The sequence below is a fragment of the Myotis yumanensis genome, unplaced genomic scaffold (genome assembly GCF_028538775.1).
Source record: "Myotis yumanensis isolate MYYU_CA2020_CCGP unplaced genomic scaffold, mMyoYum1.0.hap1 SCAF_9, whole genome shotgun sequence".
Taxonomy (NCBI): Eukaryota; Metazoa; Chordata; class Mammalia; order Chiroptera; family Vespertilionidae; genus Myotis; species Myotis yumanensis.
In genome coordinates, this window is record NW_027223760.1 from 21,985,322 (window position 1) to 22,009,481 (window position 24,160).

Genomic DNA, 24,160 nt, shown 5'->3' on the forward strand with positions numbered 1-24,160 from the left:
TTAAAAACCAAAAAAACCCAAAATGGCAATCTACAGAATGGGAGAAAATATTTGCAAATCATATATCTGACAAGGGATTAATATCCAAAATATGTAAAGAACGCATAAAACTCAATAGCAAAAAAAAGAAAATCCAATTAAAAATGAGCAGGAGAACTGAATAGACATTTTCCCAAAGAAGATGTACAAATGGCCAACAGGTACATGAAAAGGTGCTCAGCACTGTCGGGGAGTGTCGATCAAAACCACAGTAACGTGACCTCGTGCCCGTTGGAATAGCTGTCATCAAAAAGACAAGAGAGATTCCAAAATGCCAGCAGAGTAAGTGGAAGCTACACTGACACTCTCCCAGGACCGAACTGGAAACGCAACGAAAATACAGAAAACCCACCCTGAAAAGTCAGCTAAAGACTAGCTGGAGAGACCCCTGATAACCAAGGATGGAAAGTGGAGACCGCGTAGAGACTGGTAGGAAAGAGGGAGGAGCGAAAGGGCTGGCTGGGCTCCCACAGACCCCAGCTCAAGTTCCGGAGGGACATCTCAGCTGTGGGGGAGGAGGGTCCCCACTGAGAACCCTGGGGTCTAAACCCCAAGCTGGGCTCCCCAGCCCAAGCATCAGAACTGAGAAAGGTGCCCACTTCACATCTGGCTCTGAAAAACAGCCGCCTTGCTGTCTGCCAGCCAGAAACAGCTGAAAATGCAGGCACCCTCTTAAAGGGCCAATGCACAAAATTTTGTGGGCAGCCACTCACCTTGGCTCTGGCAGAGGGAGGGCAGAGTGGACTGGAGCTGTGTGAGCAGGAGCCAGGATTGGGGGCTCTGGGGTTGGAGCTGGGACAGCAGCCACCCCGGTTTCCTGTGCCGAGTCATTCCCTCATGCTGCAGAGGAAATCTTTCTCCAGATGTTGGTTAAAGGGTACAAACTTTCAGTTTTAAGGTAAGTTCTGAGGACCATGGTTGATAGCACTGTATTGTATAATTGCAATTTGCTACGAGAGTAGAACTTAAATGTTCTCTCACACATACAAAGGGTAAGTATGTGAGGTGATGGATGTGTGGATTGACTAGGGAGGAATCCTTTCACAGTGAATACGCACATCAAGTCATCACCATCTACAATTTATTTTTTTTTTATTTTTTTTTTTTTTAATAAATGAAAAAAGGTTTATTAAGTAATGATAAATTGATCAGTTCAAGAGAAATGTACATCAATCATAAAATTACTTAAAAATATATCCAGAAAACTCATACATAATTACCAAAAAATGTTTAAAAGTCCACAAATAAAGTTGGAAATTTATTTACAATTAAAAGTCAAGAAAATATTGTTGATGAAACAATTATTTGAACAACACAATTTAGAAATTTGATCTAATGGGCAATTACTGACCACTGGAAACAACAATTAAATAGTACATTTTCTATCTGTGTCCATTGGTTATGCTTATATGTATGCATTCAAGTTCTTTGGTTGATCTCTCACAGACACCATGGGGATGAGGGGATGAGCAGGGCTGGGGAGGGTGCAAGGGGGGATAAGGACACATATGTAATACCTTAATCAATAAAGAAAATTAAAAAATAGTACATTTTCTGTCACATATAATAATTGAAAAATAGACCACATATTAGGGAACAAAAATTTTTGTACATTCTTAAAATTAAATTTTAAAGCCAGAGGGAAAGGGTGGTTGGGGAGGTGGAAGTGGGCAAAGGGGAGAGGGGGTTAAATGGGGTTGAAAAGAGACTTGACTTTGTGTGGTCAGTGCACGGTGCAGATGATGTTTTATTGAATAGTACACTTGAAACCTGTATGGTTTTATCAATCAATGTCATCCCAATAAAACCAATAACATAAACATAAAATAAAAACATAAAATAAAAATTAAAACTTATATTGAGCATCTTGTTTATTACCTATTTGTTTGTTTTACATTGAACGTTTTTAACTGAAAGCTATTTCATAGAAAAATTATTTGAACATATAGCCAAAAATAAAATGCATGTATTTGTAAATTTAAAAATCAACTTCTGAATAATTCTTGGGTTGAGACAAGAAATTTTTATAGATAACATTATTAATTACTTAAACTTAAGTAAAATCAAAATACTGTGTATAAAAATAGATACAGCTGATGTGGAACTCAAAAGGAAATTTAGTTTTAAATATATATATATATTAGAAAATATTTAAAATTTTTTTTTTTTTTTATTTTCCTCTTAAAGTATTACAAAGGGTATTACATAAGTATCCTTTTTCCCCCCCCCCGCCCTTGACAAACCACTACCCTCCCTTACCCCCCAGTGTCTTATGTCCATTAGTTATGCTTATATGCATGCATACAAGTCCTTCGGTTGATCTCTTACTCCCCTCCCTCCTGCCCCCCAACTCTCTCTGGCCTTCCCACTGCAGTTTGACAATCAGTTTGAGGCAGCTCTGCCTCTGTATCTATTATTGTTCAAAAGTTTGTAATGGTCTTTATTATCCATGAATGAGTGAGATCATGTGGTATTTTTCCTTCATTGACTGGCTTGTTTCACTTAGCATAATGCTCTCCAGTTCCATCCATGATGTTGCAAATGGTAGGAGTTCCTTCTTTTTAACAGCAGCATAGTATTCCATCGTGTAGATGTACCACAGTTTTCTAATCCATTCATCAACTGATGGGCACTTAGGCTGTTTCCAGATCTTAGCTATGGTGAATTGTGCTGCTATGAACATCTGGGTGCATATATCCTTTCTGATAGGTGTTTCTGGTTTCTTGGGATATATTCCTAGTAGTGGGATCACAGGGTCAAATGGGAGTTCCATTTCCAATTTTTTGAGGAACCTCCATACTGCCTTCCATAGTGGCTGCACCAGTTTGCATTCCCACCAGCAGTGCACAAGTGTTCCTTTTTCTCCACATCCTCTCCAGCACTTGTCGTTTGTTGATTTGTTGATGATGGCCATTCTGACAGGTGTGAGATGGTACCTCATTGTTGTTTTGATTTGCATCTCTCGGATGATTAGTGACTTTGAGCATGTTTTCATATGTCTCTTGGCTTTCTGAATGTCCTCTTTTGAAAGGTGTCTATTTAGATCCTTTGCCCATTTTTTGATTGGATTGTTTATCTTCTTTTTGTTAAGTTGTATGAGTTCCCTATAAATTTTGGAGATTAAGCCCTTATCCGATATGACGTTGGCAAATATGTTTTCCCACGAGGTGGGTTTTCTTGTTGTTTTGTTGATGGTTTCTTTTGCTGTGCAGAAGCTTTTTATTTTGATGTAGTCCCATTTGTTCAGTTTCTCTTTAGTTTCAACTGCCCTAGGAGCTGTATCAGTGAAGAAATTGTTTTGGCATATGTCTGAGATTTTGTTGCCTTTGTATTCTTCTAGAATTTTTATGGTTTCCTGTCGTACATTTAAGTCCTTTATCCATTTTGAGTTTATTCTTGTGTATGGTGTAAGTTGGTGGTCTAGTTTCATTTTCTTGCATATGTCTGTCCAATTTTCCCAACACCATTTATTGAAGAGACTATCTTGGCTCCATTGTATGTTCATGCCTCCTTTGTCAAAAATTAATTGAGCATATTGGTTCGGGCTAATTTCTGGACTCTCTATTCTATTCCACTGATCTATATGTCTGTTCTTGTGCCAGTACCAGGCAGTTTTGAGAACAGTGGCTTTGTAATACAGCTTGATATCTGGCATTGAGATCCCACCTACTTTGTTCTTTCTCAGGATCGTTGCAGCTATTCGGGGTCTTTTTTTATTCCAGATGAATTTTTGGAGAGTTCGTTCTAGATCTTTGAAGAAGGCCATTGGTATTTTAATGGGAAGTGCGTTGAATGTATAGATTGCTTTGGGTAGTATGGACATTTTAATGATGTTGATTCTACCAATCCAAGAACATGGTATGTTCTTCCATCTGTTTATGTCTTCCTCTATCTCTTTTTTCAACGTCCTGTAGTTTTCTGAGTAGAGGTCTTTAACCTCTTTAGTTAAGTTTATTCCTAGGTATCTTAATTTTTTTGGTGCGATGGTAAATGGGATTGTTTTTCTGATCTCCCTTTCTGAAAGTTCACTGTTGGTGTATAGAAATGCCTCAGATTTCTTGGGGTTAATTTTGTATCCTGCTACATTGCCAAATTCATGTATTAAGTCTAGTAGCTTTTTGATGGAGTCTCTAGGGTTTTGTATGTATAATATCATGTCATCTGCAAATAAGGACAGTTTTACTTCCTCTTTTCCAATTTGGATGCCTTTTATTCCTTCTTCTTGCCTAATTGCAATGGCTAATACTTCCAGTACTATGTTGAACAGGAGTGGTGAGAGTGGGCATCCCTGTCTTGTTCCTGTTCTTAGGGGAAATGGTGTTAGTTTTTGTCCATTGAGTATGATGTTGGCAGTGGGCCTGTCATATATGGCTTTTATTATGTTGAGGTATGATCCTTCTATTCCCACCTTTCTGAGAGTTTTTATCAAAAATGGGTGTTGGATTTTGTCGAATGCTTTTTCTGCATCAATTGATATGACCATGTGGTTTTTTTCTTTCAATTTGTTTATGTGATGTATCACATTTATTGATTTACGGATGTTGTACCATCCTTGCATCTCTGGGATGAATCCTACTTGGTCATGGTGTATGATCCTTCTGATGTACTGCTGGATCCGATTTGCTAAGATTTTGTTGAGGATTTTGGCATCTATGTTCATGAGGGATATTGGCCTGTAATTCTCTTTCATTGTGATGTCTTTACCTGGTTTTGGTATTAGGGTGATGCTGGCTTCATAGAATGAGCTTGGAAGCGTTCCTTCCTCTTGAATTTTTTGTAGTAGTCTGAGGAGGGTAGGTTTTAGTTCTTCCTTGAATGTTTGGTAGAACTCCCCTGTGAAGCCGTCTGGCCCTGGGCTTTTGTTTGCTGGAAGCTTTCTGATGACTGCTTCAATTTCTTCCATAGTTATTGGCCTATTGAGGTTTTTAGATTCTTCCTGATTGAGTTTTGGAATGTTGTATTTTTCTAGGAATTTGTCCATTTCCTCCAGGTTGTCCAGTTTGTTGGAGTAGAGTTGCTCGTAGTATTGTTTAACAATCATTTGTATTTCTGTGGGGTCTGTTGTTATTTCGCCTCTATCATTTCTGATTTGGTTTATTTGGGACCTCTCTCTTTGCTTCTTGGTGAGCCTGGCTAGGGGTTTGTCAATCTTGTTTATCCTTTCAAAGAACCAGCTCTTGGTTTCATTGATTTTCTGTATTGTTTTTTTGGTCTCTATTTCATTGATTTCTGCTCTAATCTTTATTATCTCCTTCCTTCTGCTCACTCTGGGGTTTTCTTGTTGCTCTCTTTCTAATTCTTTGAGTTGTAGAGTTAGATGATTGACTACCATTTTTTCTTGTTTTTTGAGATAGGCCTGTAGAGCTATAAACTTCCCTCTCAGGACTGCTTTCATTGTGTCCCAGAGGTTTTGGATTGTTGTGTTTTCATTGTCATTAGTGTCCAGGATGTTTTTAATTTCTTCTTTGATGTCATCGGTAACCCAATCAATATTTAATAACATGCTATTCAGCTTCCAAGTGTTTGAGTATTTTGGGTTGTTTTTATTGTAGTTTATTTCTAACATTATGCCATCGTGGTCTGTGAAGAAGCTTTTTATGATTTCAATCTTCTTGAATTTGTAGAGACTTTGCTTGTGACCCAATATGTGGTCTATTTTTGAATATGTCCCATGAGCACCTGAGAGGAATGTATATTCCGCAGCTGTGGGGTGAAGTGTTCTGAAGATGTCAATTAAGTCCATCTGATCTAGTGAGTCATTTAGGATTGCTGTTTCTTTGCTGAGTTTTTGTCTAGCGGATTTATCCAGTGATGTCAGTGGTGTATTAAAGTCCCCTACTATGATTGTATTGTTGTCGATCTCTCCCCTGATATCTTCCAGAAGTTTTCTTATGTATGTGGGTGCTCCTGCATTGGGTGCATATATGTTTACCAGGGTTATATCTTCTTGTTGTATTGATCCCTTTAGTATTATGAAGTGGCCTTCCTTATCTCTGGTTATGGCCTTCACTTTGAGATGTACTTTGTCAGATATAAGTATTGCTACCCCAGCTTTCTTTTCCTTTCCATTTGCGTGAAAGATATTTTTCCATCCCTTCACTTTCAGTCTGTGTGAGTCCCTTCTAATGAGGTGGGTCTCTTGTAGACAGCAGATGTATGGGTCATGTTTTTTTATCCATTCAGCCACTCGATGTCTTTTGGTTGGAGCATTTAGTCCATTTACATTTAAAGTTATTATTGAAAGGTATTTGTTTGTAGCCATTTCTTTTTGTGTGTGTGTGTGTGGCTGTTTTCTTTCTGAGCTTGATATTTCTTCTTTTTACACCAGTCCCTTTAGCATTTCTTGCATGGCTGGCTTGGTGGTGATAAACTCCCTTAGCCCTTTTTTGTCTGTGAAGCTTCTTATTTCCCCTTCAATTTTGAATGATAGCCTTGCTGGATAGAGTATTCTTGGATTCAGTCCTTTGCTTTGCATCACTTTGTAGATTTCCGTCCATTCTTTTCTGGCCTGATGTGTTTCTGTTGAGAAATCATTTGATAATCTAATGGGAGATCCCTTGTATGTTACTTTCCGTCTCTCTCTTGCAGCCTGTAAGATTCTCTCTTTATCCTGAACATTTGCCATGGTAATTATGATGTGTCTTGGTGTGGGTCTTTTCGGGTTCACCTTGTTTGGGACTCTCTGGGCTTGTGTGACTTTTTTCTTCCCCACCTCAGGGAAGTTTTCTGATATTATTTCTTCGAATAGGTTTTCTAATCCATGTTCATCTTTCTGTTGTTCTGGCACCCCTATTATTCGTATGTTGTTTCGTTTCATGTTGTCCCAAAGCTCCCTTAGGCTCTCCTCCTGTCTTTTAATTTTTTTCTCCATTTGCCGTACAGTTTGAGTGTGTTTTGCTTCCTTGTCTTCTAATTCACTAATTCGGTCCTCCGCTTCTCCCAGTCTACTGTTGATACTTTCAATGGAGTTTTTTATTGAAGCTATGTCACTCTTCATTTCTTCTTGGGACTTACTTAAGTTGTTGATTTTTTCATCTGTTTCTTCTAGCTTCTTGCATAAGTAGTTGAGTTTTTCATCTGTTTCTTCTTGCTTCTTGAACATGTGGTGCATGTACTCTAGGAACCTTATTCTGAATTCTTTTTCCGTCATGTTGCATATCTCTGTCTCACTTAGCTGCTTTTCTGGCGAGTCCTCCTTTTCTTTCCTTTGGGGGTTTCTTTGCCTACCCATGTTTGATCTCGCTGACATATGTAGATGTTGAGGTGTTCAGTGGCTGCTCCCTGGGTGGCAGGGGCTCCTTGGGTTGTGGTTGCTGCTCAGACGGTTGCGGTAGCAGCTGCTTTCCAGTTGGCAGCAGCTCCTCTGGTGGGTGTTGTTCACAGCTGTGTTGGCTCTTCTGGCTGGTGGGGGGAGGCTTCACGTACAGTTGCTGTTCCACAGACAGAGGGTGTGGTGATCAGGAGGCTGTGGTGATCAGGAGGCTGCGGTGATCAGGGGGCTGCTGTTGCTTGGATCTGCTGCGTTGATTTAAAGGCACAAAATACAACAGAGCAAGGCACAACGTACCAGGCACTGAACACAAGTATATTCACAATATTAATAACTCCAAATAAAGGTGACCAACCGAATTAAGAGAATTAGGGGATAAGGGAGAAAGAAGAGAAGAAGATAAAAGAGAGAACAGAAAAGAAAAATAAGAAAAAAACAAACAAAAAAGGAGTGCAAAAATAGAATTGGGAAAAAAGAGGGGGGAAAAAAGAGAGCGAAAAAAGAGAATGAAGTAGAAGTGGGGAAGAGACTCCCCGTATGAGGAGCAAACTCCAATAGAACTGCCACTAATCTCAACAAATTCCAGCAACAGATCCCTGGAGATGAATGCAAACTACAAACCACCAATAATATCCAGAGGGGTAAGGGAAAACAGAAGCACAAAAATAGCTGGGGTGGGGTGGGGGAGGGAAGGGAAAAACCAGCAGAAAAAAAAAAGAAAAAGAAAAAGAAAAAGAAAAACAACCTCACAACCAGTCCTAAAAAAGAAGAAAAAACACAAAACAAAACAAACAAACAAATTTAAAAAAAAAAAAAAAAAAAAAAAAAAAAAAAAAAGCCCAATATATTCAACAATCAAGAAAACAATAGAAAGATAAGAGAGAAAAAAAAATGGTTGGAAAGTGAAGAAGGATAAAGAATAGGTGTATAAGGATTTAGAGCAGTAGATTGGAAATAGGATATATAAGTAGGGTGGAATTAGACAGGGGGTAAAAAGAGGGAATTGGGAAGGTCTGGAGCAGGAATAGGGTAAGAGAAACAGGACACCAAAAGGGGAAAAGTAAGGAAGAGGGTTTTAGCAAAGAGGTGGAATTGAGATAGGGAAAATTAATGCTAAAGGAACGATGAAAATAGAATGGAGAACACTAATCCCAAAAGAAAATAAAGAGAAAATAAAATGGCACTTTAAAAAATGGTAAAATGGTAGGAGTAATAATACTGGTTAAAAATAAAAATGTGGTAATTGAAAGGGTAAAATCAGGTGATGGAAAAAGAAGAAAAAGAGAAAAAAAAATTGGTTTCTTAGTAAAAAGGTGAAAAAATTAAAAAGAAAAAGAAAAAGAAAAAATTTGCAGTAGTGATGGTCTTTCGGTTCTTCTACTCTTCAGCCTGGTTCGCCTTGGTCCTGCCAGGTATTTAGGAGAGTGTTGCCTGCATTACACTGTTCCTCCGTGTTGTAAATCACAGTCCTGATTTTAAAGCAGGCCGTATTTGTGATCCAGTCTGCCTTAATTTGTATTCCCCTAAGAGTCAGTTTGTGGCTCAACCTCTGGGTGGCAGTGTTTTTGGGTTGGCCTCTGAGGCTATACAGCTTCTCTATCCTTTTTTAATCCTTACCCTGCTCTGTGTTGTTGGTGGGACTGAAAATCCCTCTATAGGCCAGACCCTGGTAACTCCCAGGGACTAATCAGCTTGTTTTAGTCCTTTATCTCATACAGGGTGGAATCTGGGTGTGGCTGTGCTCCTTGCCTGGGGGGCTGGGGGGAGGAATTCCACCCTCTGGAGGAATGGCTGCCCCAGTCCTGGGCCCAGGGGGGTCTCAGCACTCAATTCGCTGCCACCTCCTCCGGCTCCCCCTCTTTCCTCAGCCTCTCCCCAGATTCCCCTCGTCTGCACCTTCACCCTCTCTTCAGCACAGGTGAGTGTCTGTATCCGAACTGTCCTATGAGCAGGGTTCAGTGAAAACAAAGAAACAGACAAACGCCGGCCGGCCGCGGAAACGCTCCTCTTACCGGTCTGGGAAACGCTCCTCTTACCAGCACTGCATGGTCTGGGAAACGCTCCTCTCTTATGGGCACTGCACGGTCTGATCAGTTCCTCAGGATGCCCCCTTTAGTCTCAGTTCTCCGCAATCACAAAATCCAAATCTCAAATCTCCTGGCGCCAGCAAACCCGCGGAACTCCTTACCCTGGTCAGGGTCTGTGTCTGTCCCAAGAGACGCGGCTGTCTGCCATGCGGTCTCCCTCCGACCCTCTGGGCTCAGGTCTGGCAAACTTTCCTGCCCAGATCCCTGGTTTTTAACCTTTCCAGGGGAGGTCTGCCCTTCCAGGCTGCAAGCCGTCTCACCAGCTGAGTAAATTTGCCAATTCGGGGTGGGTGTTATTAGTTTCAGCTGCTTACTCCGTTTGCTCCGGGACAAGACCTGGGACGCGTCTGCCTATATCGCCGCCATCTTGCTTCCTCCACCATCTACAATTTAAATAGCTTACAGTGTGGTCAAGGATACCTCAATAAAGCTAAAAGAGGAAACTTGCCCATTTTCCTATGATAGGAAATGCAAATACACGCGCACACTCATTTGTCATCTGACTCTGCTTATGGTGGTTCTCGCTTCGCAGACATTTCTTTTTTATTTCTACATAGCCGAATTTATCAATTTTTAATGGCATCTAGATTTTGTTTTGTACTTTCAAAGGTCTTCTTCACTTTGAGATTATAGAAACTACTTCCATGGCTAAAAAAATAAGAACGGCAATGAGTTAGCGTAATATGTACCAACATGGGTAGGTCTCAAATAATAACAGAGTGAAAAAAGCAAGGCACCGAATTATATGTGCAGCATGACACGGGCTTCTGTAAATAAAAACTGCAAAACAAAGGTCTATATTTTCTGTGGACACAATTATGTACATAAACTGCATTTTAAGCAATCGGAAGGCACTCACCACATTTATAATGTTTCTCCTGATGGTGGGAGGGGTGGTGATGGAGGTCAGGGGAGACATTAGCATTATTCATTATGCCTAATTTTTTTGGTAAGGGACACTGTACTCATATATTACTTACATACATTTAAAACATATAAACATATAAACATAAAATGCAAGGCAGAAAAGCAAAAATGCCAAAACGTTATACAGAGGTTATTTCTTGGGGACAAGAGCATAGAATGGCATCTTTATCCTTGTATTTTTTTATATTATTTTAAAACTTTAACTGTTTGTCATTCAGGAAGGTTATGAAGAGCAAGTAAAGTATTACATTTAAACTGTCCCGTGGACTAAATAGAGCACTATAATAACAGAGGCCCAGTACGTATTTGTTGCTTTGGAGGTAGAGAAGCGGTGACAACTTTGGAGAGGTTTGCTATCCAGTGGAGCAGACGTGGTCCCCTCCGGTGCTGTGGAGGTGGGCCTGGGTGTGTGGGTGAGGGTGGGGGCTGACACCTCAGTGGGGTGGGGGTGGGGTCGACTGCTATCAAGAACCTGAACTCTTGAGGAAGACCCACTTGGGTTCAATTTCTTACTCTACCTCCAAGTAGCTATATATAGATATCTGTCAGGCATCTATCTCACTTAAGCTGCCTGAGCCTCAGTTTTCTCACCTGTGAAATGGGATAATTGCAGAGGTGCCTGTAATCACTGATCCAGCTCTGCAGACCTTGAACTGGTTTAGTTCAGTCCTCCAACTACCCACCCCCCAGCCCCTACCTCACTGAGAGCTCGGGATCTCACCCCTCTTTTCTGGGGCTTGAGGGGTATGGAAAGGTTGGGTAGTGGAGGGGCTGTGTTTCCCACGGAAAGCCAAAAGGTGTATTGCACAAAGCATCGCCCCTGCTGCAGTTAGCAGGCCCGGCTAAACGCTGGCAGGAAGGTCAGTGACAAGATGGCTGGGTGGAAGTGGTGGTGGTAACTGCTAGAATGGAGGCAGGCACTCCTAGGCAATGACTTGGCTTCCATTGGGTGCCGGGGGTTTCAAATAATCCTCCTTGCAGTGTGGCCACATCTACCACTTGAGAGCTTTTCAGGCAAACACCCTCCTCTTCTTAGGAGTCTGTCCAATCATAAACCCTTCCCCCTCCTCATCTATATATATATAAAAGCCTAAGCGACTGTCAAAACCAAAACAATCAAACGGATGACTAAACAGGCTGTGTGGGGTGACCAGGCCGGCAGGGGGTATAGTGAGGGACAACCAAATGACTGAGCAGCAGGTTGTGTGGGGCAACCAGGCTGGCAGGGGGGTTAGTGAGGGTGACCAGGCCAGCAGGGGGGGCAGTTAGGGGCGATCAGGCAGGTAGGCAGGTGAGCAGTTTGGAGCCAGTGGTCCCAGATTGTGAGAGGAATGTCTGACTTTCTGTTTAGCCTCAGTCAGACATCCCCTGAAGGGTCCCGGATTGGAGAGGGTACAGGCTGGGATGAGGGACCACCCCCCACCCCAGCACGAATTTCGTGCATCAGGGCCTCTAGTTTATTTCATAAGAACACTGGATGGCTCCTTGACCCAGAGCATGAGTCAAGCGAAAACTGCTTTTCTCTCTGGGAGAGCTGAAGCCTCTTACCCTTCCAGACCAGCAAAGAAAGGGACGGCAAAGAGAAGCCAGTCTGAACTCACACCTGCAGCAAAAGGAACTGAGCAATGCCTGGCACCCAGCAAGCAGGTGCCCGCTGGGTTAGAGCAAAAGTGCTTTCCTTCAACTCTGGGAAGCAAGTGATATTAATAGGTACCTACTAAGTTGGGGAATTGCTGATTTCAACAAAGTTCAACAGGTTTGTTGTGAGATTTGTCTGAGCCTTTACACTGGACTGTACCTTGTGAATTCCCAAAGAGAAATGTACGAGGAGGACTGCACAGAGTTCCTTAAACTTCCTGGACTGTGGGGCTCTTGTTCAAGGAACATGTGTACGTGTCTAAAGCACTTAATGGGATGACAGCAATTTTTATCATTCTTTGTCTTATGAAGCCTTGGGCTTTAAGACCGTGGCCGAGGGTGGGTGCATCTCCAAGCCCAAAGCAGCCAATTTCATCTTCTTGGGATAGATGAGTGATTCCTAATTGTGGAGGGAGGGGACAGGGCAGTGGTCCCATATTTTAATCACCTGAAGAACTTCAGCCCATGCCACCTCTCTCCCTCCACCCATGTGTGTGCCCCCCACCCAGGGTCTGGGTTCCCCTTGCATTCTCCCCCTGAAGCTCTAGCTTTTAAATGCAGGGCCTTTTAAACATAATTTAATTCTTTATTTTTAAAAGCATATTTTTAAAACCATTTTTTTTATTTCTAGGATGAGACAGATTAAAGTTGCTCTGGTTTGAATCATGAGTAATTGTGTTTAGCAGTAAGGGAATATATTGGTTAATTTTTATTAAATGAAAATTTTCAGACATAGATAAAAGGTGGAGAAAATTGTTTCATGAACCCAGTGAGGGGATTTTGCTCAAAAGATTGGGTTAGCCTCTGACTTGTTGAGTAAGTTTGGTTTTCTTGTTGCAAGCAGGTTTTCTTTTTCAATGAAACTTTATTTTGAGATAATTATAGATTTACTAGATGCCCGGTGCATGAAATGTGTGCACTGGTGTGTGTGTGGGGGGTTGTCCCTCAGCACGGCCTGCACTCTCTCACAGTCCGGAAGCCCTTGGGGGATGTCTGACTGCTGCAGAGGCAGGAGAGACTCCAGCCACTGCACTCACCAGCTGTGAGCCCAATTTCTGGCTGAGCGGCGATCCACACTGACCACCAGGGGGCAGTGACTGTGTTGAGCGTCTGCCCCCTGGTGGTCAGTGCGCATCATAGCGACCCATCATTCTGCTGTTAGGTGGATTTGCATATTAGCTTTTTATTATATAGGATATACACTTGTATGAAAAGATACAGAGAGATCTGTGTGCCCCTTACCCTATGGTACAAAATTACCACCACAGAAGTGACACTGATGCAATCTACCAATCTTATTCCGATTTCCTCAGTTGTATGTGTGTGTGCATGTGTGTGTGCGTGTGTGTGTGTGTTGGGGTCTACACGACTTTATCACATGGGTAGGTTTGGATGCCCATCACCACAGTCAGGCTACACGACAGACAGTTTCATCACTGGGAGGATCCCCTTCTCCCATGACTCCAGGTGGGATTTTTGAGTGTATAGAATGAAAGACTAAGGAAGGCAAATTCAGGAGAGAAAAAAAGAAAAAGAAACAAGACCCTGTGTAAGACAATAAGAAATATGTATTTGATCTCTTCCCCATTTCCTAACACAGAGCTCCTAAACTCCTTGGAATTTTCTGGGTGATAGGAACATTTTTTTTGTTCTGAAGAGGCAACTCTTGGTGGGATCTTGGATGAGGACTGTTCATAAGAAAACCAAACCATGATTAGAAGCTTAGAACTTTCAACTGCACCTTCCACCCTCTGGGGAGGGGAGAGGAGCTGGAGACTGAGATAATGGCCGTACCTATTTGATGCAGCCTCCATAAAAACCCCTAAAGTACCGGGTGCAGAGAGTGTCCAGGTTGGTGAGCACATCCACATGCTGGGAGGGTGGTGCACCCCAATTCCAGGAAGCTCCTGCACTTGGGTCGCCTCGGCCCCTCCCCTATGTACACTTCATCTATATCCTCTGTAATATCCTTTGTAATGTAAACCAGTAAATACAAATCAGTATTTCTATGAGTCCTATGAACCATTACAATGAAGTATCCAACCGGAGGGAAGGGTTGTGGGAATCTCCAATCTGTAGCCACATTAGACAGAAGTGTGAGTAACCTGGGGACCCGCTACTTGACCGGCTTCTGAAGTGGGAGCAGTCTCGAGGGACCGAGCCCTTAGCTTGTATTATCTTCATTATCTCCAGGTAGTGAGAGTCAGAACTGAATTGTAGAACACCCAGTGGGTGCCCAGAGAGTTGGAGAATTGATTGGTCATTGTGTGTGTCGGGGGGGAGGGGGGCGGGGGGGAGAGGATTTACATTTGGTGTCAGAAATAATGAAGAAACAGTGAGTGTTTCCTCTTCATCCTGGAAGCTGCAGTGGGAGGAAGAGGGATTTCATGGGAAGAAAGAGAAGGTCAGAGAGACTTTCAGAAAGTTCTCATTGCAGTGAGTGATCCGACCGCTCTGCTCCATTTCCCCACAAAATCTAAGAGCCACCCATCGCCCTAGCTGCTGGGTGAGCAGTGGTTAGAGCATTGGCCCAGAGACTGAAGGGTCGCAGGTTCAATCCTGGTCAAGGGCATGTACCTTGGTTACAGGCTCAATTCCAGGCCTGGTTGGGGTGCATGCAAGAGGCAACCAATTGATGTGTCTCTCTCACATCGATGTTCCCCTCTCTCTAGAAATCAATGGGGCAAATATCCTTGGACAAACAAAAAGAATTACCTATCAATTTGTGTAGAGTTGGATGGGGTTGGGTTGAGCTGAGATGCTGAATTGGGGAGGAATTCCTTATCCGGTTCAAGTGAAATCTCAGCTGATCCTCACCACTATCTAGACAGGGGTCTGGCAGGAGATATTATCTTCGTACTTGAGAAAAAAGATGGAACGGAAGTGACTTGCCCAAGGTCACATGGCTTGTAAGCAGAAAGCTCTGGAAAAATCCCGCTGTGGAGACACTTTGCTCCCTGGGCCCCAAATCAAGTCTGGCTGAATTCGTCGAGATACTAACGGAAATCAACTCGGAACTCCAGCGTCCAGACCTGCTCTTCCCCAGTGGGCCCCCGCAGTGAATGGAAGCAACACCAAATCATCCTTGGCCTGTCTTTCTCTCACCCTCACATCTTGGACATTAGCATATCCTGAGCCCCACCCCCCTGATAAATTCTCGAATCCTTCTTATCAGCTCCACTATGACCTCCCAGGTCAAGCCTTCATCACCTCCTGATGGATTATTTTGCAAAAGCTTCTGAAACAGTCTCTCTGCTTCAGCTGTTGTCCAGCCAGAGTGATGAACACCAGGGGTTGGCCAACTACTGGCCCGCAGACCAACGCTGGGAGGCTGCCGATTCTGTACGGTCCATAAGCTAAAGATGATTTTTACATTATTAAATGGTAAAAAATCTGAATAATAATATTTTGTGACACGTGAAATTCAGCTTTTATTGCCCGTAAGTAGTTCTATTGGAATGCAGCCACGCTCGCTCATCTAGGTATTGTCTGTGGCCGCTTTCACAGAGCTGAATAGTTGCAACAGAGATTACATGGCCCACAGAGTAGAAAATATTAACTGACTTTCAGGGCTTCACAGAAAAACTTTGCCAACACCATCCCCTTTCCAGTCTCCTCATGCCTCCCTTGTCCTTTCAGAATGAATCCCAAGTCCTTAGTCTGGCCCGAAGGCCCCTGCCCGCCTCTCTGACTCATCTCTCACGGTCATCACACCCCAGTGACACTGCCTTGGGTTCCCCTCCCCTGTAGGCTATCGTGTATGTGAAGCCCTTTCCTCCTTTGGTCCCTGAACTGCCCTTTCTCTGGATGCTCTTCTGCTCTTTGCATGACTGACTCCTTTTCCTCCAGGTCTCAGCTCAAGGATCACCTGTCCACTCCATCTCATTCCTGTTTATTTCCTTCATTGCGCTGTCGTCTACTTGTTTATTTCCTATCACCCCCACCAGGGAATAAGCTTCACCTGCGCAGGCACATATTAGATGCTCAATGATTATTCGCTAATGAGTGAATGAATGAACGTGGGACGCCTTTCTTGTTCCAGGAGCTGTGTGTCCAACTCCCTTGTAAGGTGACTTCCGTCTCCTGAGTTGAGATCATTCCCATGAACTCCCCTCAGTGTTTTATTCTCCTCTTGGGCCTATTGCTGTTATTAACCGCGATGAGTTTCTTTTCCAAAGAAGTTGTTAACCTAAGGTCATTCTGCAAGGAGACTGCTGGCATTTAACCAGTTTAAGCAAGAAATGTCTTCCTTTTTCAGCAGGTGTGGGAGAAGGCCCCTCTGCCACTCGAAAGAGCCCTAATCCGTAAAAAGAAAAGTCCTGTAAACACCTGAGTTTGGTGATTAGTACACATATAAACATTTTCAACTCACTTCTTTTTTTTTTTTTTCATTAACTATGGGGACAATTTATTATTATTTTTTCTGTATCAGTCACAGTCCGGAGGAGAAAGGCTTATCTCTTTACAGTGTTTATTTATTTATTTATTTTTATTACATATGTCCCCCTTTCTCCCCCATTGACCCCCCACCCCCCCAGGCCCTTACCGCCCCAGTGTCTGTGGCCTAGGGCCACGCATATATGCATACAAGGTTTTTGATTGATTACTTCCCAGACCACCCACCCTCCTCCTCCTCTGTCCTCCCTCTGAGATTACTTCTTTTTCTAAGTAACAGGAGACAACCTCAGCTAATGACCACAGCAAACTGAGATGTCATACACAGGCTGGAGGTCTGACTACATGAAAGGCACAGTGACCAGGCCGGATTGACTAGGTTATCAATAACAAAATCCCCCAATCCAAGTGTCTGAAAACAGCACAGGGTTCTGTCCTGCTCACCTTACACCCCATCATGTGTTGACAGGAACCATGGAACTCAGGGATCTAGGATGGGGGAGCAGCTGCCAACTTGAAGGTTGCTGGTTGCTGTGCCAGAAAGAGAGCTCCAATGCTCTGATGGAAAAGTACACAGAGCACTTCCCCTCACCAGCCAGAACCATCGCATGGGCTCAGTCCCCAGTCACGATGGGCAGGAAGTACAAGCCTATCCTGTGGCCAGAAGACAGGGGGTTGGAGTATTTGATGAACAGCAGCAATGGCAGCCACATGGGGGTGAAGACAATTTGTTCTCTTTAGAGGCAAAATAAGACCAGGGTAGGAGAGGAAAGGACAAGAAAAATCAGAGCTGGAAAAAAAAAAAAGACCTCAGAGCCTCCTAAATGCGAGTCAGTGAGCCGAACAACTCTGGTCGCACTTGCTTGTTCACCTGGGCTGTAAATTTCTGTCATCTATTGTCATGGTGTTTGAAAAGCTGATTATGCACCGTTCAGAGCGCTTCAACCCTTCTTTACTCTTAAACATTTACAGCACCTTTCCAATTGGGTGAGTTTCAGCAATCCTCCTCAGGTGAACTTATTCTCCAAGCTCTTGCTTCAGTGAGCAGAGGCATATAACCCTGGGGGGCATACCAAACCGAGGCATGAACTCCACAGCAGGCACAGCGGCACCGCAGTAAGTGATTCACGCAGTACTTCACGCATACCTAGCAGTCAGAACGGTGAATCCATAAAAAAACGACTCAGATTTCCTTTTAGGGCCTGACCCGAAAATGTGTTTTCCATTTATAGCCAACCTTCCCACTTTAGTCAGAGTCTTCCTTTGGGGCGGTGCTGTCCACGAGAACTTCCTGCAGTGGCGGACATGCTCTGTATTTGTGCTGCCCAATATGGTAGCCATCAGCCACATGTGACTACCAAACACTTGAAACGTGGCTAACACAACCGAAGCTCTGGATTTTTTATTTTAATTTTAAATTCTTTAAATTTGAACAGCCGCATATGGCTAGTGGCTACCATTTTGGACAGCACAGCTTTGGAGTAAAAAGGAAACCCATAGCTCTGTATCCATCCCCTATTTTTGCTACACCAAGAAAAAAATAGCAGTGGGCCAGAAAAACCCATAGAAACGCTGGTCATGGTGTGTTCAATTTCAGTATCTTCTTCTAACTCATACTGGCCTGCTCACATCTCCTATTCAGGGAAGATGTCTAGATTGTTCCTTGTGTACGAGTGGCCTCTAATTGACTGGGGGGCGGAGCGGGGGGGGGTGATCCACTGACCAAAAGTATTCTCCATCCATAGGCTGCCCAGAGCCCAGGAAGGTGGCCTTGTGTGGAGTCTCTGAAGGAGCAGTGGTGATTGGCTAAGTCTACCAGGTGGCCTCTCTTGGAATTTTTAAAGTGTTGAGCAATCAGCAGTGAGAGGAGGTGAGAGCAGGTAAGCAGACGAAACGAAGACATTATGTGGTCCCTGACAGTTGTCCTGTTCTAATCCCAGTTCCCAAGCATATATATCTTCAAGCAACAAGCAAATAAAGTACTCTTTTCCTTAGGATGGACTGAGTGACTATTTGTTTTGTGCTTCAGATGGAACAAGTAGCTAAAATTCCTCTAATTCAGAATTTCTCAACCTGGCACTATTGGCATTTGAGGCCAGACACTTCCTTTTGGGGGGTAGGGGCTGCCCTGTGTGCTGGGGGATGTTGAGCACCATCTGTGGCTTTACCCACTAGATGCCAGGAGCACTGTCTCCCGCCCCCGCCCCCCCCACCAATTATGATAACCAAATGTCCCTTGGGGGGAGGGGGGACAAAAACCCTCATTCCCTACACCCTTAAGAATCAATTCTGTAACTGTGTCCCAAGTCCACCTCCTCTGGCCTCCTTGAAGACAAAAATATAAAAGCAGCAATTTATTCCTAGCAACATCACCGCTTTCCCTCCTTCTCTTCCCCAAGCTAAATAAAGATCACTTTTTTAGTCTTTTTCCTAGAATCTGCTTCACAGATATTGATGGCGACAACTAAAAATGAGCCTGGAACCATTTGGTCAGAGGGACCCTGTTCTCTTAACTACCTATTTTTAGAGACGGGGAGGACAGGCAGATCCGTACAGCCTGCAGCGTGGCAGCTCCCCGGGCAAGGAAGGGCACCTCAAACTCAGCGCTGGGCTGAGCCATTCTTCCCATGAGCTGATTCAGACCCACTGAGCAACAAACTGCTAATTTACATAAATAAATAAATAAAAGAAAGAAAGAAGAGGGAAATGATCTTTTAAGGCCATCAGCATTTGTCTCTTCCCATCTCTCTGAATGTTCCAACTGTTTCTGGGATCTCTCCATTTGGTATTCTCATGAACACCTCAAACTAACCTCTTGTTTTTCTCCTCAAATCATTGTTTTTGCCAGTGTTTTCTATTGTGTCCACCTAGTCTCTCCAGCCAGAAGCCTGAGAGCCAGTCATCTTCTGAAATGACTTGAAAGGAAGAGGTTGGTAGAAGATTCTGGAGAGGGAGACCGTGGCCAGTTCGGGGCGGATTTTGTGTGATGTACTAACCAAGGCCTTTCAGTGCTGACAACGCCTCCCCTTTCTCATCAGCCATTTCCTTCTTTAGTTCCCAGAGTTTGACTTCATGCCACTCGAAATTTTCTCTTGAAAGCTTCTGTCATAGTCACAAGTCCCTTCCACGGGGAGTTTATATAAGGTGTGTACACCAGAGGGTCAGAAATCTTGGGCACCTTAGAAGTCTGCCTACCACAGCCTGTAAGTCTGTACCCTACTGTCCCATTTCAAACTCAACATACCCCAAAACAAATGTTTTCCCAAACTGGCTCCATGTTCCAACGTCACCCTTTCAGGAAATGGAGCAATGGCAGAGACTGTTCGCTTCTTCCAAGTATCCGAATTCCTCTTCTTTTACAGAAATACCTGTGAAATACCACACGTCCCGCGTGGTTCGGGGTTTAGGATCTGGAGGAGGAGCCGCACACAAATGAAAGAGACGAGACAAGAAATAATAATTTGGAAATATTGGGGGCCAGGCGGGCAAGCCCAATGCAAGAGAAAGGACTTCCACTGGTGCCCAGGCCTCGCCAGCCTTTTATTCAATTTTGGATACACATCTAGCTCTTGTCAGGCAGGTAATTGTGGTAACAGACAGACTATCTTAAAGGTCAGTAAATATTAGAAGGATTTACTCTGAGACTATTTGATCAGGAAATAACTTGAGCCCCCATTGTCTGGACTAGACAATCGGTGCATAACTCTGGCCCTTGCCACGGGTTCAAGGTTCACCAGCATTCCGGGATCCTTTTTTGCACTTCTCTGATAGTGAAGACAACAGGCGGCTTCCTGCAAACACCACCCACTTCTACCATAGGGAGTATCGTAGAAATTTTAGCTGAGTACAAGGCCTCTTAGACAATAAAGGCCACACTTCTTAGTTTCCTTGCAAATAGGCGTGGCAATGAGACTAATTTCTGGACAATGGAGTCTAAGTGAGCGTGATGAGTGGCAGCCACAAGGAACCTCCTTCAGGAGATCGCGGCTCTTGTCTTTTTCCAGTTCTTCATTCCTTTCTCCCTATGGATGTTGGAACGCAAGGGTCACCAGCTGAGAATAAAGACCGCGTCCCAGGATGGCAGAGGAGTGAGCTACCAGGAGCCTGGTTCTCCAAGGACTCCACGGAGCAGAGCTGCCATCCCAGCTTTGAACTTCATACCTCTGGACTTCCGACTGGTAGAAAATAAACTTCTATTTTGTTTAAGCCATTATTGATTTGTGCTGCCTGGTACTCAGAGTTAAATATAATCCTAACCCAAACAGGGGTTAGTTCCTTGGTCCCACTAGACTTGAAAGCTTAAATTTATTTTTCTTCCCGTAATCCCTCTAAGCTCTTACATCCACCAAGGTCCTAAATCATGTTGATTCTTCCTTTGCACTTCACTTCACACTCATCCCCTCTTTTCAATTTCCACTGCCTGTTCTGATCCCAGACTAGTCTCTTGACTCCATCTCCCACCTCCAATCAAGAATGCCCAACCCCCGGGTCCCCAGGTATCACATTCATCATGTCAAACTCCAAACCTGGGATCCTGTTGTACCTAATAGGATCAAGCCCCAACATTGCACCATCATTGAACTGTTCCATAAGGAAGTCCCAACCTTTCCAGCATCTCCCTCTGTGGATCTTTTCCAGCCTCCAGGAGAGTCCTCTTTATGCCAGAGAGCCTCAGCCCTGCCTGCACATTAGAATCATCGGGAGCCATTGAACATGACCAGTGCCGAGCCTGTTGGTGTTCAATACACGAAGGCATTATCTCCTGTGAGCCACAAAGCAACTTTGTGTGATGTAAGTACCGTCATTGTCACCAAGAAACATGGAAGCTCAGGACATCATTTTCAGTCAGATGGCCAGTGAATGGGGAGCCAGGTTCCAACACAGAGGGCTTCCTTCTAAACTACTGCTGTGTAGGCCCTTGAACTATATTACAGATTATTACAAATGAAAAATTACTTCTGATGGCATGGCACATAACTAATTGTCAATAAATCACCAAGTACAGATGAAAATTTTAAAAATATAAAGTGCCTGGTCCTCACCCTAGACCAGTGGTTCCCAACCTTTTTTTTGCCCATGCCCCACCTAAGCATCTCTAAAATTCTGATGCCCCCCTGCTTGTGACATATAATTCTTATTATTCAAAAAGTGAACTCCTGGTCATGTGGAGGAAGTCTAAAAGGCCATTGACTTGGTCTAAACAAGCTTCCAACAAACATGGCATCCATGAAAGAGAAAAATAAAAGAACAAAAGAACAGTTGGGGTACTGAGAAAGAACTGAGAAGTTGTTTTAAATAATAATAATAATATGAAGTGATATGAAAAAATAGCAAATAAAGTTTCAAAACATAATAGAGAACTGAAATGCAAAATATGTCACAATAGATATATTTTTTTATTTTTTAAAATATGGTTTTTTAAAATTAAATCTTTATTGTTCAGATTATTACATTAGTTACTCTTTTTTCCCACCATAACTTCCCTCCACCCAGTTCCCACCCCACCCTCCGCCCTCACCCCCCCTCCCACTGTCCTCATCCATAGGTGCACCATTTTTGTCCAGTCTCTTCCTGCATCCCCCACACCCCTTTCCCCCCCAAGAATAGTCAGTCCATTCCCTTTCTATGTCCCTGATTCTATTACAATCACCAGTTCATACTGTTCATCAGATTATTTATTCACTTGATTTTTAGATTCACTTGTTGATAGATGTGTATTTGTTGTTCATAATTTATATCTTTACCTTTTTCTTCTTCTTCCTCTTCTTAAAGGATACCTTTCAGCATTTCATATAATACTAGTTTGGTGGTGATGAACTCCTTTAGCTTTTTCTTATCTGTGAAGCTCTTTATCTGGCCTTCACTTCTGAATGATAGCTTTGCTGGATAAAGTAGTCTTGGTTGTAGGTTCTTGGTATTCATCACTTTGAATATTTCTTGCCACTCCCTTCCGGCCTGCAAAGTTTCTGTTGAGAAATCAGCTGACAGTCGTATGGGTACTCCCTTGTAGGTAACTGATTTTCTTTCTTTTGCTGCTTTTAGGATTCTCTCTTTGTCTTTTGCTTTTGGCATTTTAATTATGATGTGTCTTGGTGTGGTCCTCTTTGGATTCCTTTTGTTTGGGGTTCTCTGCGCTTCCTGGACTTGGAAGTCTATTTCTTTCACCAGGTAGGGGAAGTTTTCTGTCATTATTTCTTCAAATAGGTTTTCAATATCTTGCTGTCTCTCATCTTCTGGCACCCCTATAATTCGGATGTTGGTACGCTTGAAGCTGTCCCAGAGGGTCCTTACACCATCTTCGTATTTTTGGATTCTTTTTTCATTTTGCTTTTCTGGTTGGGTGTTTTTTGCTTCTTCGTATTTCAAATCTTTGACTTGATTCTTGTGACCCTCTGGTCTGCTGTTGGGAGTCTGTATAATATTCTTTATTTCAGTCAGTGTATGCTTAATTTCTAGTTGGTTCTTTATCACAACATCGAGGGTCTCATTAGATTTCTTGAGGATTTCACTACATTTATTGGCGGTCTCACCAGTCTTCTTGAAGATCTCACTACATTTATCGGCGGTCTCACCAGTCTTTTTGAGGGCCTTATTAAATTTATCGGCGGCTTCTAGACAGTTCTTTAAAGAACTTAAAAGTGTGATTTTGAACTCTATATCCAACAGTTTGCTTTCCTCCAATTCTGTCATTTGTGTCCTGTTTCTTTGTCTCAGCATTTTTTATGCTTCGCTGTGTCGATAGAGTGCCTTTCTGTGCTAAGTGTCCCAATTACCTGAGGTAGACACTCTTGGTGCACCCCCTTGTGGGCTTTGTGCACAGTCTTGTTGTAGTTAAGCCTTGATTGTTGTAGTTATCACTGTGAGGAATTGACCTCCAGGCCAATTGGCTGTGAGAATCAGCTGTGTCTGCAGTGGGAGAACTTCTGTGCTGGAGACACCCCTCTGGGTCTAGACTTGCTTCGATGGGGCTTTGGTGCTCACTGAGTCTGCCCCCTGAGTGTGTCTTTTATGGTTCCACGGAGCTGCAAACTGGATGGTCCCACTCTGACCTCCGGGCTTCCTGGCTCCTGGATCTCTAGGGAGGTGCTAATCTAGCCTTTGCCTGAGGCTAACCAGCAAAAGCCTCCCTGCAGGGCTTGGGCGGGGCGGGTCCCATGGGATCAACAGGGCGGGGTTAGCAATTATGGCTGCTTTCAGTCTTGCCCTCAGAGGCTCTGCTTCTCAGTGACCCAGTATTTGCTGCAAGCCCCACGGAGAGAAAGCTGCCCTAGGGTTCTGAGTGATGCCAGACAGTCCCGATTCTCCCGTATGAGTCTGGGTCCCTAGAGACTCGCCCGGAACTGGAGCTCAGAGCCTGAGACTCCCTCCCGATTGAAAACGACAACTGCGCCCACAGCTGCCAGCCCGCTCCACATGCACTCCGCACCTTAGTATTTTCCTTCCGCACTGTGCCTCCTCTGAGTCTCGGTATGCTTTTATCTTTTCTTCTAGTTGTAGAACTTCCACTCAGCCAGCCTTCCTATGGTTCTGGATGATGTCCGTTCCGTCTTTTAGTTGTATTTTTGAAGTGGTTGTTCGAGGCAGCAAACTCCGGTGTTTACCTATGCCGCCATCTTGGTTTCTCCTGACAATAGATATTTCTATACTGTATATGAGGCCCCTAGAACCATAAGAAATTTTCACAGTTAATAACTCATTCTCGAATTGCCCCCCTTAAAAATCAAGTTGCCCCCCTGTGGGGTGTGTGTCCCACGTTGGGAACCACTGCCCTAGACCAATGGAATCTCAGTTTCTCGGGAGTGGA